The sequence below is a fragment of the Glycine max genome, chromosome 20 (genome assembly GCF_000004515.6).
Source record: "Glycine max cultivar Williams 82 chromosome 20, Glycine_max_v4.0, whole genome shotgun sequence".
Taxonomy (NCBI): Eukaryota; Viridiplantae; Streptophyta; class Magnoliopsida; order Fabales; family Fabaceae; genus Glycine; species Glycine max.
In genome coordinates this window covers 13,244,475-13,257,402 of record NC_038256.2, presented here as the reverse complement: position 1 = coordinate 13,257,402, position 12,928 = coordinate 13,244,475, and the positions used below count along the sequence as shown (strand labels likewise).

At 38.7% G+C, this 12,928-nt stretch overlaps 1 non-coding gene across 1 annotated transcript; it reads left to right on the top strand.

Annotated features, from left to right (window-relative positions):
- The first annotated feature begins 2,264 nt into the window (after positions 1–2,264).
- On the top strand, positions 2,265–2,371 carry LOC113000828 (small nucleolar RNA R71). Its single transcript, XR_003266149.1, has one exon. It is a non-coding gene; the product is annotated as a small nucleolar RNA R71 (small nucleolar RNA).
- Positions 2,372–12,928: the final 10,557 nt, after the last annotated feature.

The window sequence follows — 12,928 nt, the reverse complement described above, 5'->3', positions numbered from 1 at the left end:
TACCGGGTTGAGTCTTCTGTGTGGTTGTCTTACTAGTTTAGCCCCATCCTCTAAATTTATCCGATGCATACATGTAGATGGGCTAATACTAGGAATGTCTGCCAAAGTCCAGCCTATAGCCTTCTTATGCTTCTTGAGAACTGATAACAGCTTTTCCTCTTGCTCATCAGCAAGGGAGGCATATATAATTACTGGAAAACTTTTGCTATCATCCAAGTAAGCATATTTTAAATTTGATGGCAAAGGCTTCATTTCTGGTGTGGGCAGCTGGATAATGGTAGAAAGAGATGGTTTCTCAGCCTGTACCTCATAAAGAAAGTCAAAGGTATGTGTACTTCCTGAAACATGGTTAGTTCTATCTGACTCTAGAAAATCTATCTCAAGAGGTAAAACATCACCAAACATGTAATCAATATCAATTTCAGATTCACTCTCAGCATCAAATTCAAACATATGATCAAGTACAAATTCAGATTCAATGTATGAAGAGTGACAGGCATGAAGGTCAGTCATGTATTCATCAACAATATGGTCAATTATTTTAGCACGAAATATAGAAAGATCTTCAGGTGGGTGTTTCATAGCATCAAGAATATTAAAATGAACAGTTATATCACCAAACTTCATAGATAGTGTGCCTGCATATATATATCTATCTTAGTTCTAGCAGTTTTCATAAAAGGTCTGCCTAGAATGATGGGAATTAATCCTTGAGAAAATCCCTCCTCCATATTCAAAATATAAAAATCAACAGGGAAAATCAGTTCACCAACTCTAACTAAGACATCCTCTATGAAACCAGCAGGATAGGCAACACTTCTATTAGCTAAATGAATTACCACATCAGTTGACTGCAAGGGACCAAGAGATAGAGAATTAAAAATAGACAGAGGCATAACACTAACAGAAGCTCCTAAATCTAGCATGGCATTGTCAAACTTATTGTTCCCTATAATACAAGATATGTTGAATGTACCTGGATCTTTACATTTTTCAGGGATTTGGGGAACAGATTTACCAATCAATGCGGAGACATTTCTGCCCATGCTAATTCTCTCACTTCCTTTAAGCTTCCACTTATTAGTGCACAGCTCCTTCAAGAATTTAGCATATCTTGGAATTTGGTTTATTGCATCCAGCAGAGGTATGTTTACCTCTACTTTTCTAAATGTTTCCTAGATCTCTTTCTCTGCCTCTTCCATTTTTTTTGTTGGGAATTGCTCTTGGAGGGAATGGAATAGGGATATGCTGCTTCTGTGAATCAGAATTATCAGTGGAAGGTTCACCTGCATAGAAATTGTTAGGTAACTTACTCTTTAAATTTTTGTCATCATCTTTTTCTGGAGTAGAGTGAGGTTGGGCAGGTTCATTTGTGGATGAGGAAGATGCTACTGGTTGAGGTCCTTGACACTGCTTTCCCGACCTCAATGTAATGGCACTCACATTTTTGTGATTCTGGACAGATTGAGAAGGTAATCTGTCATAATTCTGGGACTGTTGTTGATTTAACTGTGTAGCCAATTGTCCCATCTGCATGTTGAAACTGCATGTTTTGCATAGTTATTTTCCTCACAAGTTCTTCAAGGGAAGGTTGCGGAGGAGCCTCAACTGTTTGCTGTTTCTGGGGCTGTTGCTATTGTTGTTGTTGGATTGGTGAAGGAACGTATGGTCTTCTTGAGCCAGCAGCATTCTGAAAATAAGGTTGTTGTTGTTGTTGCTGCTGTTGTGAAGGATTCGACCATCTAAGGTTGGGATGATTCCTCCACCCGGGATTGTACCTGTTGCTGGAGAGGTCATAATTGTTCTGTTGTGGCTGATTTTGCTGCTGAGGTTGAGGATGTCTATTGTAGATGTTTGCAGCATAAGCTTCAGGTTGTTCAATTGCTTCAGATTATTGCACAGAAGAGCAAAGGTCTGTGTGGTGGTCGGTAGAGGAGCATAAACCACAGAGTCTAGCGACAGGTGCAGATTTTTTATTCATGGCCAGTTGGGTTACCAGGTTAACCAAGGCATCTAGTTTACCTTCAAGCTTCTTAGTTTCAGCTGATGAAGATGAATTCGTGGCTACTTCATGCACTCATCTAATGATAATAGCATCATTTCTGGCACAAAATTGTTGGGAGTTTGAAGTCATCTTCTCAATTAAATTTCTGGCTTCAGCAGGGGTCATGTCTCCAAGGGCTCTAGCCTTGGCAGCATCTATCATACTTCTCTCCATGTTACTGAGTCCTTCATAAAAATATTAGAGAAGAAGCTGCTCAGAAATCTAGTGGTGAGGGCAACTGGCACATAGTTTTTTAAATCTCTCCCAGTATTCATATAGGCTCTCTCCACTGAGTTGCCTAATGCCTGAAATATCCTTTTTGATGGTCGTGGTCCTAGAAGCAGGGAAAAATTTTTCTAAGAACACTCTCTTGAGGTCATCCCAGCTCGTGATGGACCTTGGAGCAAGGTAATATAGCCAGTCCTTTGTCACTCCCTCTAAAGAATGAGGAAAAGCCTTTAGAAATATGTGATCCTCCTGGACATCTGATGGTTACATGGTGGATCAGACAATATGGAATTCTTTCAAATGTTTGTGCGGGTCTTCACCTGCAAGGCCGTGAAACTTTCGAAGAAAATGGATCAGTCCAGTTTTAAGAACATATGGGACATCCTCATCAGGGTATTGGATGCACAAGCTTTCGTAGGTGAAATCAGGTGCAACCCTTTCCCTTAGAGTCCTCTCACGGGGTGGAGGTTGTGCCATGTTCTCACAATGTTTAAAACTATAATGCTCAAAAATAGGATGTTCAAAATTACCAACCACAAATTGCTCAAACTCACCAATAACAGAATGCTCAAGATGCTCAAAAGGTACAAAATGATGTCTAACTAATCTATGAAATGTCCTATCTATCTCAGGATCAAAGGGTTGTAAGTCAGATGGATTGCCTCTAGTCATACACTACATTCAGCATGCACAACTAGTTGCCTTCTTATGCAAGTAACAGTGTAGGTTTGAACTACATCTACCCTCAAATGATATCCAAATGACTTGAAATTTTGTGAGCAACACCCTAAAATCATGAAAAGATGGCACAAAAATTTTCAGTCAAAAATTCAAATTCTAACTATGGAAACTACCTAAGGAAATTTTAGAAAAATAAAACAATAAAACTTGAAAAAAACTAGAAAATAGGCGATTCTGGCTAGCTAGACACCTCACCCGGCCTTCGACGAGCTTCCACAATATGGGAAATTATTTTCTACCCCAAATGCATATATAATAATAGTCATTCTGATACCCGGAGCAAAAGTTATGGCCGTTTGAAGTTTTGGTAAACACAAGTTCTCAATTTTTTTTTAATCTCTCAAATTTGGCGACAAAAAGTGTTCCTGGTATTTTTCACACAAAATATGAGTCAAAAGAACCTACCACACCAAAATTCAGCCAAAAATAACATTCCTAACTATCAAAACAAAAATTGCCAATTAAATTGTCAGCAGCAGTCATTAATGGATTTGCACTACTACTCTGTTTTCCAGGTCAGCAAAAGTGGTCGCTAAATCGGTCGCAAAGCACTATTCACAGCAAAACACAAAAACTGAAACAGGGGAAGCGCTGAACAGAAAAACTAAAGCAAAACACCACACTAAACAAAATAACAAGACACTAAACACACTAACACAACACTAACACATCACGAAAACTTAAAACAACTAAACATAAAACACGAATCACTAGCTATTATGAACCTTTGGACACTGCTCCCCAGCAACGGTGCCAAATTTGATCGAGGCCATACCTGAATCAAATAAACATTAAAAATGCAGTATCTAGGAAGTGATCTTAGGTCGTCTCCCAACGAGCAATGGTCAACCAAACGTTCATAACAGATAGTAGGAAAATAGTAACGAATTAGGGGGAGCGGGTTGTTTGCTTTTGTAAATTAAACAGCGAATAGATGTGAATTAGAAAATATCAGAATTAAAACACGTTGCTTCCCCTTGATTCACAAGCAAATCTCTTATCCTAGGTTACGAGAGTTTATCCTTTATCAGTTCAACCACTTAATCCAACCCTAAATTAAATTACTAAGCGAAATTTAACATAAGGCATTCATTATGTGATTAAGCAACACATACACCAATTAATCATAAATGATCATTAAGTATGAACGTAAATTAAGCGCAGAGACGATTAATCAAGCACTAAGCATGCATGAATTAATAGCAACAAATACAGAGTAATTGGTGAAGAGGAAAAACTTATCAGAATTTAATAGTAATAATAGAACCTCAAAGAGAACTATGCTTGATCCTCCAGAGAAAACAACGCTAGAGACTTAGCCATCCATTAATCAATAGAGAACAAAATTATAGATTGAAGCAAGAACGAAATTTTATTGCTAAAACTAAAAGTGACTAAAACGAAAAAGAGAGAGAGGAGAGAGGAGAGAGAGAGAGAGAGGAGAGAGAAGAAAAAGAGAGCCTAAACTAGAACTTTGGTGCTGTTATATAGTTTTCAGCCCCAAAGCTTACAAATCTGTTTTAAATCCAAGCCCATAAATAAAATAAAATCTAGATAAGATAAGATAAGATAGGATCTAGATGAAATAATATCTAGATGAGATCAAATCTAAATAATATCTAGATAAGATAAAATTTGGTAGAATAAAATAGTCTGTTATCTTCAAGTCCAAGCCAAATTCTAGATTGAAACCCAATTGCTTATAATTCTCCTGAAATTAAATTAAGAACACAAAATTAATCCAGTAGGCCCAAATGATAAAACTGCATAATTAATTTGACAATTATGACTAATCAGTAATTAAAATGGTGCAAAAAGGGTTAAGAAATAGGAGAAAATAATGGCACATCAACCATTAACAGTAGAAAACAAATTACCTTCCAAATCGGCACATGCATAGGTATAGAAGATTTTCACTAGCTCCAGATAGAAAGTTCCTTCCATCTGCACAAGCTTGGATAGACCCTATGCTTCGAGTAGATTAGGGATGTTAAACCCTTGCTAAGTGAACCACTCCAAGTCCAAATACCTGGGTATTCTCACATTCTTCACTGCGTATATCATCTTGAAGTCGTTCTTCTTACTCTCATCCGCGAACCATGTACCAAGCCTGTTAAGAGAAACCTGAGAACACTTTTCTTGCTTCCTCTTGGAGGTCTTAGCTTTCTTCTGAGCTCTGGAGTGGTTGCTAGCCATTTTTAGAAGAGAAATAGAGGGTTTGGAGGGAGAAAAAAGGTTGGGTTCAGAAATGGGTGGTTAGAAGAGATATTGGTGTGACATGTGAAGGGGTTAGGGTTGCCTTTTATAGAGAGGTAGTGACGTTTTGGTTGGCTAAGGTTGGGGGCGGCAGTAAATGCAGGAATAATCGTTAATATAGTGAAGATGAAGAAATGTAACGGATTACACGCAATAGACATGCAAGTAATCAACTTAAATGACATAGTAATCAATTAAATTGGCCCTCATTTTCACTTAAAACCAAAAGCTACTATAAGTAATCAATTAAAATGCAAGCGTAATCGATTAAATATGCCAGAAAAACTCCCCCTAAGGCCATGGCAATCAATTAAAGCGTTAAGTAATCGATTAAAGCAGAACGAAATCCACACAAAACTCATACTTATAGGCGTGTAATCCATTAAAAAGATAGGTAATCGATTAAAACATACAAATTAAATCAAAACATCACAATCATGAAAAATGGTAATCGATTAAAACATGGGGTAATCGATTAAAACAAAATATTTTCAAAACTGATAACACATACCAATCAATGATAATCGATTAAATCATGGTGTAATTGATTACAACAAAGTTTTGAAAAACTGATCATACAATTAACATACAATAATCGATTAAAACAGAGAGAAATCACGAAATAACCAAAGAAATCATATTATTTACTTAAAGAAAATGATCAAGCACATTGTCGCAACCTACCCTTTTGCGGGCGAGCGAGGCGAGGCTCACGGGTGCGTCTTCCAAAGGAGGAAAATGCGCGGAGTTGCCACCAACGTCTATTTGTGGAAAACGTCGAAAAAACCGAAGGAAACCGGTCATGAAGAATATTCCAGATTCGGGAGTTGTATTTACGTTTGAGGAAGGTATTAGCATCTCTCACGTTTGTCCCAAAGGACAACAGCCTTAAATTAGAATTGTGTGAAATTGCGTATCTAAACTTTTATTTCTTTTTTATTTTTGAGGTTGACAAAAGCGGGGCTCTTGCTCCTACGTACCCTCTATCGAAGAGGAAATCAGACCTACGTAGTTCTTTCTAAAGGGCGAATCAAGTGATTCTTTTTACTTGGAAGGTGGTCCTTTTAAGGCGTTGGACCTTAAAATGATCCATTTTTACTTGGTGAGAAAAACTGAGGTATCGAACCTTAAAATCCTTTTTAGTGATTTTTTGCAGACGAGCTTGACTTTGCGAGTTGATTTTAGCCTTAGTTTCACTTTAGTTATTAGTCAATTCAATCAAGAAAGAGAAATCCCAAAGAGAAACGTCCGATTGATTTTTTTGGTTTATTTTACTAAAAGATATTTTTTTATTATTATATTATTATTTTACCTCCTTTTGGTTTCCAACGTGGTTACGGCATGACCGAACGGTCGGATTTCATTTTAACAGAAATTAACGGATATTACAATTCAAATGATCGGTGGAAATTTATTTTATTTTTTGATTAGGCGAGAAAATGACTTATGCAAATGACTAAAGCACGTCAAAAGGGGGTACGGAAAGTAAATGAAATGAAAAAAAAGCACGCGAAATAAGTGGGGACCACTAAGGGTACATAGAATGAATTGAAAAGTTCGATTTCGGGAACTTACCGGTTGAAGACCGAAGAATGACGAACGACGAACAACGGTTGAAAATCTTTGCGAAATCACCCACGGAAACGTTACGGAAGCGCCTCGGCTTGGATTTTCTTCACGGAAACAATTTTCCACACTAATTTTAAGTGATTACGAAGTACCAGAAGGGCTGAACCCCTTTCTCCTTCACTCCTCCCTCTATTTATTGGAAAATAGGGGAGGAGCCTGCCACCCAGCTCGCCCAGGCGAGCCGGGTTGCTTCCTCCAGAAGCAACCGCCTTCTGGAGGAACATCCTGGAAGGCCCAAGTGGGCCTGGTTTCTATTTGCACCCCATTTTTTACTAAATACACCCCCTTTCCTTTTTTTGTGATTCTTTTTCCGTAATGTTACGAAACTTTACGAATTTCATAATGATATTTGTTTTCTTTCCGTAAGGTTACGGAACCTTACGGGTCATGTAATTACTCCTTTTTTAGCTTTCGGAATGTTACGGAAACTCACAGATTGCGTAACAATACTTCCTTTTGATTTTCGGCATGTCTCGGAACTTCACGCATTATGCAACAAATGGTGCCAAGTACCTCAAAGCGGTCAACCAAAGGTTGCATGCCATCAAACAATAGTCCCCGGACGAAATTAGGGTATGACAGTTGCCCCTCTTTACTTACCTTTTATCGGAGATAAAAGGAAAGCAAAGATAAAACACTAATTCCATCCGTCTTCGCTCTCTCCGTGATTAGCCTATGATGACCCCCGTCTCTCTTTCTTTTTACTCCACACAACAAAAAACAAACACAAACAAAAGAAAACAATAACATAATATATACATATACACATTTTTGGCGAAGGAACCGATCGGGAAAATAACAAAAAATCATATTTTCCAGTCACCGGAGGCTCCGCGCTTGATAACGGAGGACGCATGAACAGCGCTAGGCAATCAATTCATGGGGCTCCGAATAGGATGGTGGAGGATACACGAACAGCGCTAAGCAATCAATTCGTGCGGCTCCGAACTCAATGGTGGCGGATGCATGAATGACAATCAATTCATGGGGCTCCGGGTAAGATTCGTTGGTGGAAGATGCACGAACAGCGCTAGGCAATCAATTCATGGGGCTCCGGGTAAGATTTGAGGGTGGAGGATGCACGAACAACGCTAGGCAATCAATTCGTGGGGCTCCAGACTCGATGGTGGAGGATGCATGAATGACAATCAATTCATGGGGCTCCGGATAAGATTTGAGGGTGGAGGATAGTCGAACAGTGCTAGGAAATCAATTCGTGGGGCTCTAGACTCGATGGTGGAGGATGCATGAATGACAATCAATTCATGGGGCTTCGGATAAGATTTGAGGGAGGAGGATAAAGGAACAACGCTAGGCAATCAATTCGTGGGGCTCCAGACTCGATGGTGGAGGATGCATGAATGACAATCAATTCATGGGGCTCCGGATAAGATTTGAGGGTGGAGGATAGACGAACAGCGCTAGGCAATCAATTCGTGGGGCTCCAGACTCGATGGTGGAGGATGCATGAATGACAATCAATTCATGGGGCTCCGGATAAGATTTGAGGGTGGAGGATAGACGAACAGCGCTAGGCAATCAATTCGTGGGGCTCCAGACTCGATGGTGGAGGATGCATGAATGACAATCAATTCATGGGGCTCCGGATAAGATTTGAGGGTGGAGGATAGACGAATAGTGCTAGGCAATCAATTTGTGGGGCTCCAAACTCGATGGTGGAGGATGCATGAATGATAATCAATTCATGGGGCTCCGGATAAGATTTGTTGGCAGGACCGAATGGTCCGCCGGGTTTTTTCACCTAAAAAGGCGAACATGCTTTAGCAAGGAAAAATAAATCATTCATGAGAGCACCATATTTTAGAGAAACAATATACTCATTCCAAAAGTAATTTTCCTTGTAACCGAAAATGAAGGGCAGATGTCAACATTTAGCTTTTAAATGAACATTCAGGGGAAACGTCGGGTCAAACTGAAACTGGGAATAAAATCACTCATAGTGTATAAAAACTCACACAGGTAAGTGTTTTACCCTAATCCCAAACCATAGCTGCACCATGACTTTATTTTGCACATGATTTCCTATTGAACCAAAAGATCACACGTACGATCACGGATCAATAGGATTTTTTCGAGGGTAGTGTTTTTGGAGAGGAAGCTGGGTGTTTTCGGTCTTTTCCTCTTTGTTTATGTGGGGCGGGACATCGCCAGTCGGGAGCGACTTTGAATGGCAATCCCAAAGGAAGAACCACTTTAAAAATGGGTTTTCCCTTTGCCGGCGGTTATTTACCTCGCCGAAAATTTATCTGGTCCAAAGATCTCCTATTCTCTTTCTTGCTTTCCTTTATTGATCGGGAATTATTCTGTTTTCCTCCGATCTTTTCCTTTTTACTTTCTTCTGATCTTTCTTCTTTGCACAAACTTGGTTTTAGTTTTAGTTTTGAAGATAGGAAAATAAATCTGAAGTGGAAAAGGAGTTCGAAAAAATTATCAAGATTGTAAGGTATGACCGTGGTAGAGAATATTATGGTAAATATGTTGCCACAAAGCAAAATAAGGGACCATTCGCCTTATACTTGCAGGACTATGGAATAGTTCCATAATACACCATGCCTAGGACTCCTGAACAAAATAATGTAACCAAAAGGTGTAACAAAACACTTAAAGACATGATGAGAAGCCTTGAAAACATCCATTTACATCCTGAATAGAGTTCCTAGTAAATTCATTCCCAAAACTCCTTTTGAACTTTGGAGAGGAAGAAAACCTAGCCTAAACCATTTTCGAGTCTAGGGTTGCCCAGTTGAGGTAAAAATTTATAATCCTTCCCAGAAAAAGATAAACCCCAAGGCGAGTCGTTGCTTTTTCATTGGATATTCAGATTGCGCTAAAGGATGCAGGTTCTTTCATCCAAGTAAGGAGAACAAAATTGTAGAGTGCATGAGTGCTAATTTTTTAGAGCTTGATGTAGCGGACCCTGTTATTCCCTTTTATGGCACTGATGTCGAGTCACATGAGATTGTTTCTTTGCCACTACCTATTCCAGTTGTTAGTGTTTCAAATGTTGTTTTGATTGAGACTAGGGTTCAAATTGTCGCAACTAAGACTAGGGTCCCAATTGTTCCAATTAAGACCACAATTGTGACTGGAGATATAGTTGGCTCTCATGCCAATGATATGCTTGATCCTCCTACTATGAATGAGAATGCACAACCAGTTGAGCAAGTTCCATTAAGGAGGACAACTAGATAGAAAAGACCTGTTATTGGTATTCAAGTCTATCTTAGTGAGGATGCATATGACATTGCAGACATTGTTGATCCAAAGAGCTATCATGAAGTTGTTTCTTGCCCTTGGTAAAAAATTTGGAAGCACACAATGATGTAAGCTCCATTGGAGCTTGTAGGCCTAGGATCTTCTTTATCAATGGATTCCTTTGCTTCTTGGAAGATGAATGGCGGTGGAATGGAGAAAGAAGAGAGAGAGGAGACGCCACTTCAAGGAGAAGATGAGTCTAGAAGAAGCTCACCACCATAGGAGGCCATGGATAAGAGCTTGGAGGAAAAACGAGATAAATGAAGGGAGAGGAAGAGAAGAGCACGAAATTTTATGCTCTAAAAGAGCTCTGAAATCTGAAGTTTAATTTTCAAATGATCAAAGTTGAAAAAATGCACACACATAGCCTCTATTTATAGCCTAAGTGTCACACAAATTGGAGGGAAATTTGAATTTCTATTCAAATTTCACTAGAATTTGCAATTGAATTTGTGGAGCCAAATTTTGGAGCCAAAATTTCACTAATTATGATTAGTGAATTTCAGATATGGTTCAGCCCATTAATCCAAGATCAAGTCCAAGATTTTCCATTAAGTGTGCTTAGGTGTCATGAGGCATGTAAAGCATGAAGGACATGCACAAAGTTTAATTGGATTGGGCTTCTCCCAATTCAATTAAATTTATTTCTCAACACACACATCAAATATTCACTTAATGCATGTGAAATTACAAAACTACCCCTAAAACAAAAACTAGTCTAGGTGCCCTAAAATACAAGGGCTAGAAAATCCTACATTTCTGGGGTACCCTACCTACATTATGGAGCCCTAAATACAAGTCCCAAAATTAATGAAACCTTAATCTAATATGTACAAAGATAAGTGGGCTCATACTTAGCCTATGGGCCCAAAATCTACCCTAAGGCTCATGAGAACCCTAGGGCCTTCTTTTGCATCTTTGGCCCAATCTTCTTGGAGTCTTCTATCCAATTCCCTTGGGGGGTAGGATTGAATCACACAATGAATGAAAAGATGCAATCTATGTCACTTAATGTCGTATGGGAGTTAGTTGAGTTGCTTGAGAATTATAAGGCAATTGGTTGTAAATGGGTCTTCAAGACAAAGATGGACTCAAATGATAACATTGAGAGATTTAAGGCTAGACTGGTGGAAAAGGATTTTACACAGAAGGAGGGTGTTGACTTTAAAGAGATGTTTTAGACTGGTGGCAAAGGATTTTACACAGAAGGAGGGTGTTGACTTTAAAGAGATGTTTTCCCCTGTATCGACAAAGGATTCCTTTAGAATCATTGTGGCCCTTATAGCTCACTTTGATTTGGAGTTGCGCCAAATGGATGTGAATACAACTTTTCTGAATGGTGATTTGAGTCAGATAGTATACATGCTTCTAAACTTTTCCTAAAGGTTTTTGTATTAGTGGTAATGAGGACTTCGTATGTAAACTAAAGAGGTTGATTTATGGATTGAAACAAGCTTCTAAGTGGTACCTGAAATTTGATGAAATGGTGACCTCCATGGGATTTAAGGAGAATAAGGTTGATCATTGCATATACCTCAAGCACAGTGGGAGCAAATTTATCTTTCTTGTGCTATATGTGGATGATATATTGTTGGCTTCTAATGACCTTGACATGCTACATGAGACAAAGCATATGCTAATGAGATCTTTTGGCATCAAGGATCCTGGTGAGGCCTCTTTTGTGTTGGGGATTCATATTCATAGAGATAGATCATTCCATACACTTGGGTTATCTCAAAAGGCTTACATTAATAGAGTCTTAGAGTGTTCAATATGCAGAAATGTAAACCTGGAGATGTTCCAGTTGTCAAACATGACAAATTCAACAAGGACCAATGTCCCTAGAATGAGATTGAGCAAGCAGAGATGAACGACAGACCTTTTGGGAGTGCTCTAAGCAGCCTCATGTAATTTCTCATGTATGCACTAGACCCAATAATGGTTTCATAATTGGCGTTATTGGTAGATATCAGATGAACCTTGGGAATGATCATTGGATGGCTACTAAGAAAATGATGAGGTACTTCCAAAAGACCAAGTAGTATATGCTGATGTATAGGAGAGTTGACAACTTGGAGGTTATGGGGTACATAGATTCAGATCTTGGTGGATTCTCCAATGATAGGAGATCGACTTCTGGATACATCTTTATAATGGTTGGGGGTGCGATATCCTAGAAGAGTAAGAAACAAACTCTTGTTGCCTCTTCTACTATGCAAGCAGAGTTCATTACTTGTTTTGTGCCGCTACTCATGTTTTTTAGTTGAGGAATTTTGTGATAGGACTTCACATTGTGGACTCCATTGCTAGTCCACTAAAATTTTTTGTGATAACAATGCTATTGTGTTTTATACAAAGAATAATAAGACTTCTAGAGGATCTAAGCACTTGGAGTTGAAGTATCTGACTGTTAGAGATCTTGTCAAAGATGGTTCCATAGTGGTGGATCATGTGGACACAGATTCCATGTTGGTTGATTGCTTGACCAAACACAGATTCCATGTTTTCAAACGACATGTTCAAAACATGGACATCATGAGTTCTTTTGATATTTTTTGTTAGTGGGAGCTTTAGATTTATGTTATTTCCTTTTTTCATGTTGTTGGATCCTTATTTTGAATTTTGGAAAGTGATGTATTGATGACATATAACAATTAATTTGATGAATAAATGATGATATGAATTTCATTATGATACCTTTTGTGTGTGTATGTATCAAATGTGAGATTATTAAAGTGCGGTGTTGTCAAGACC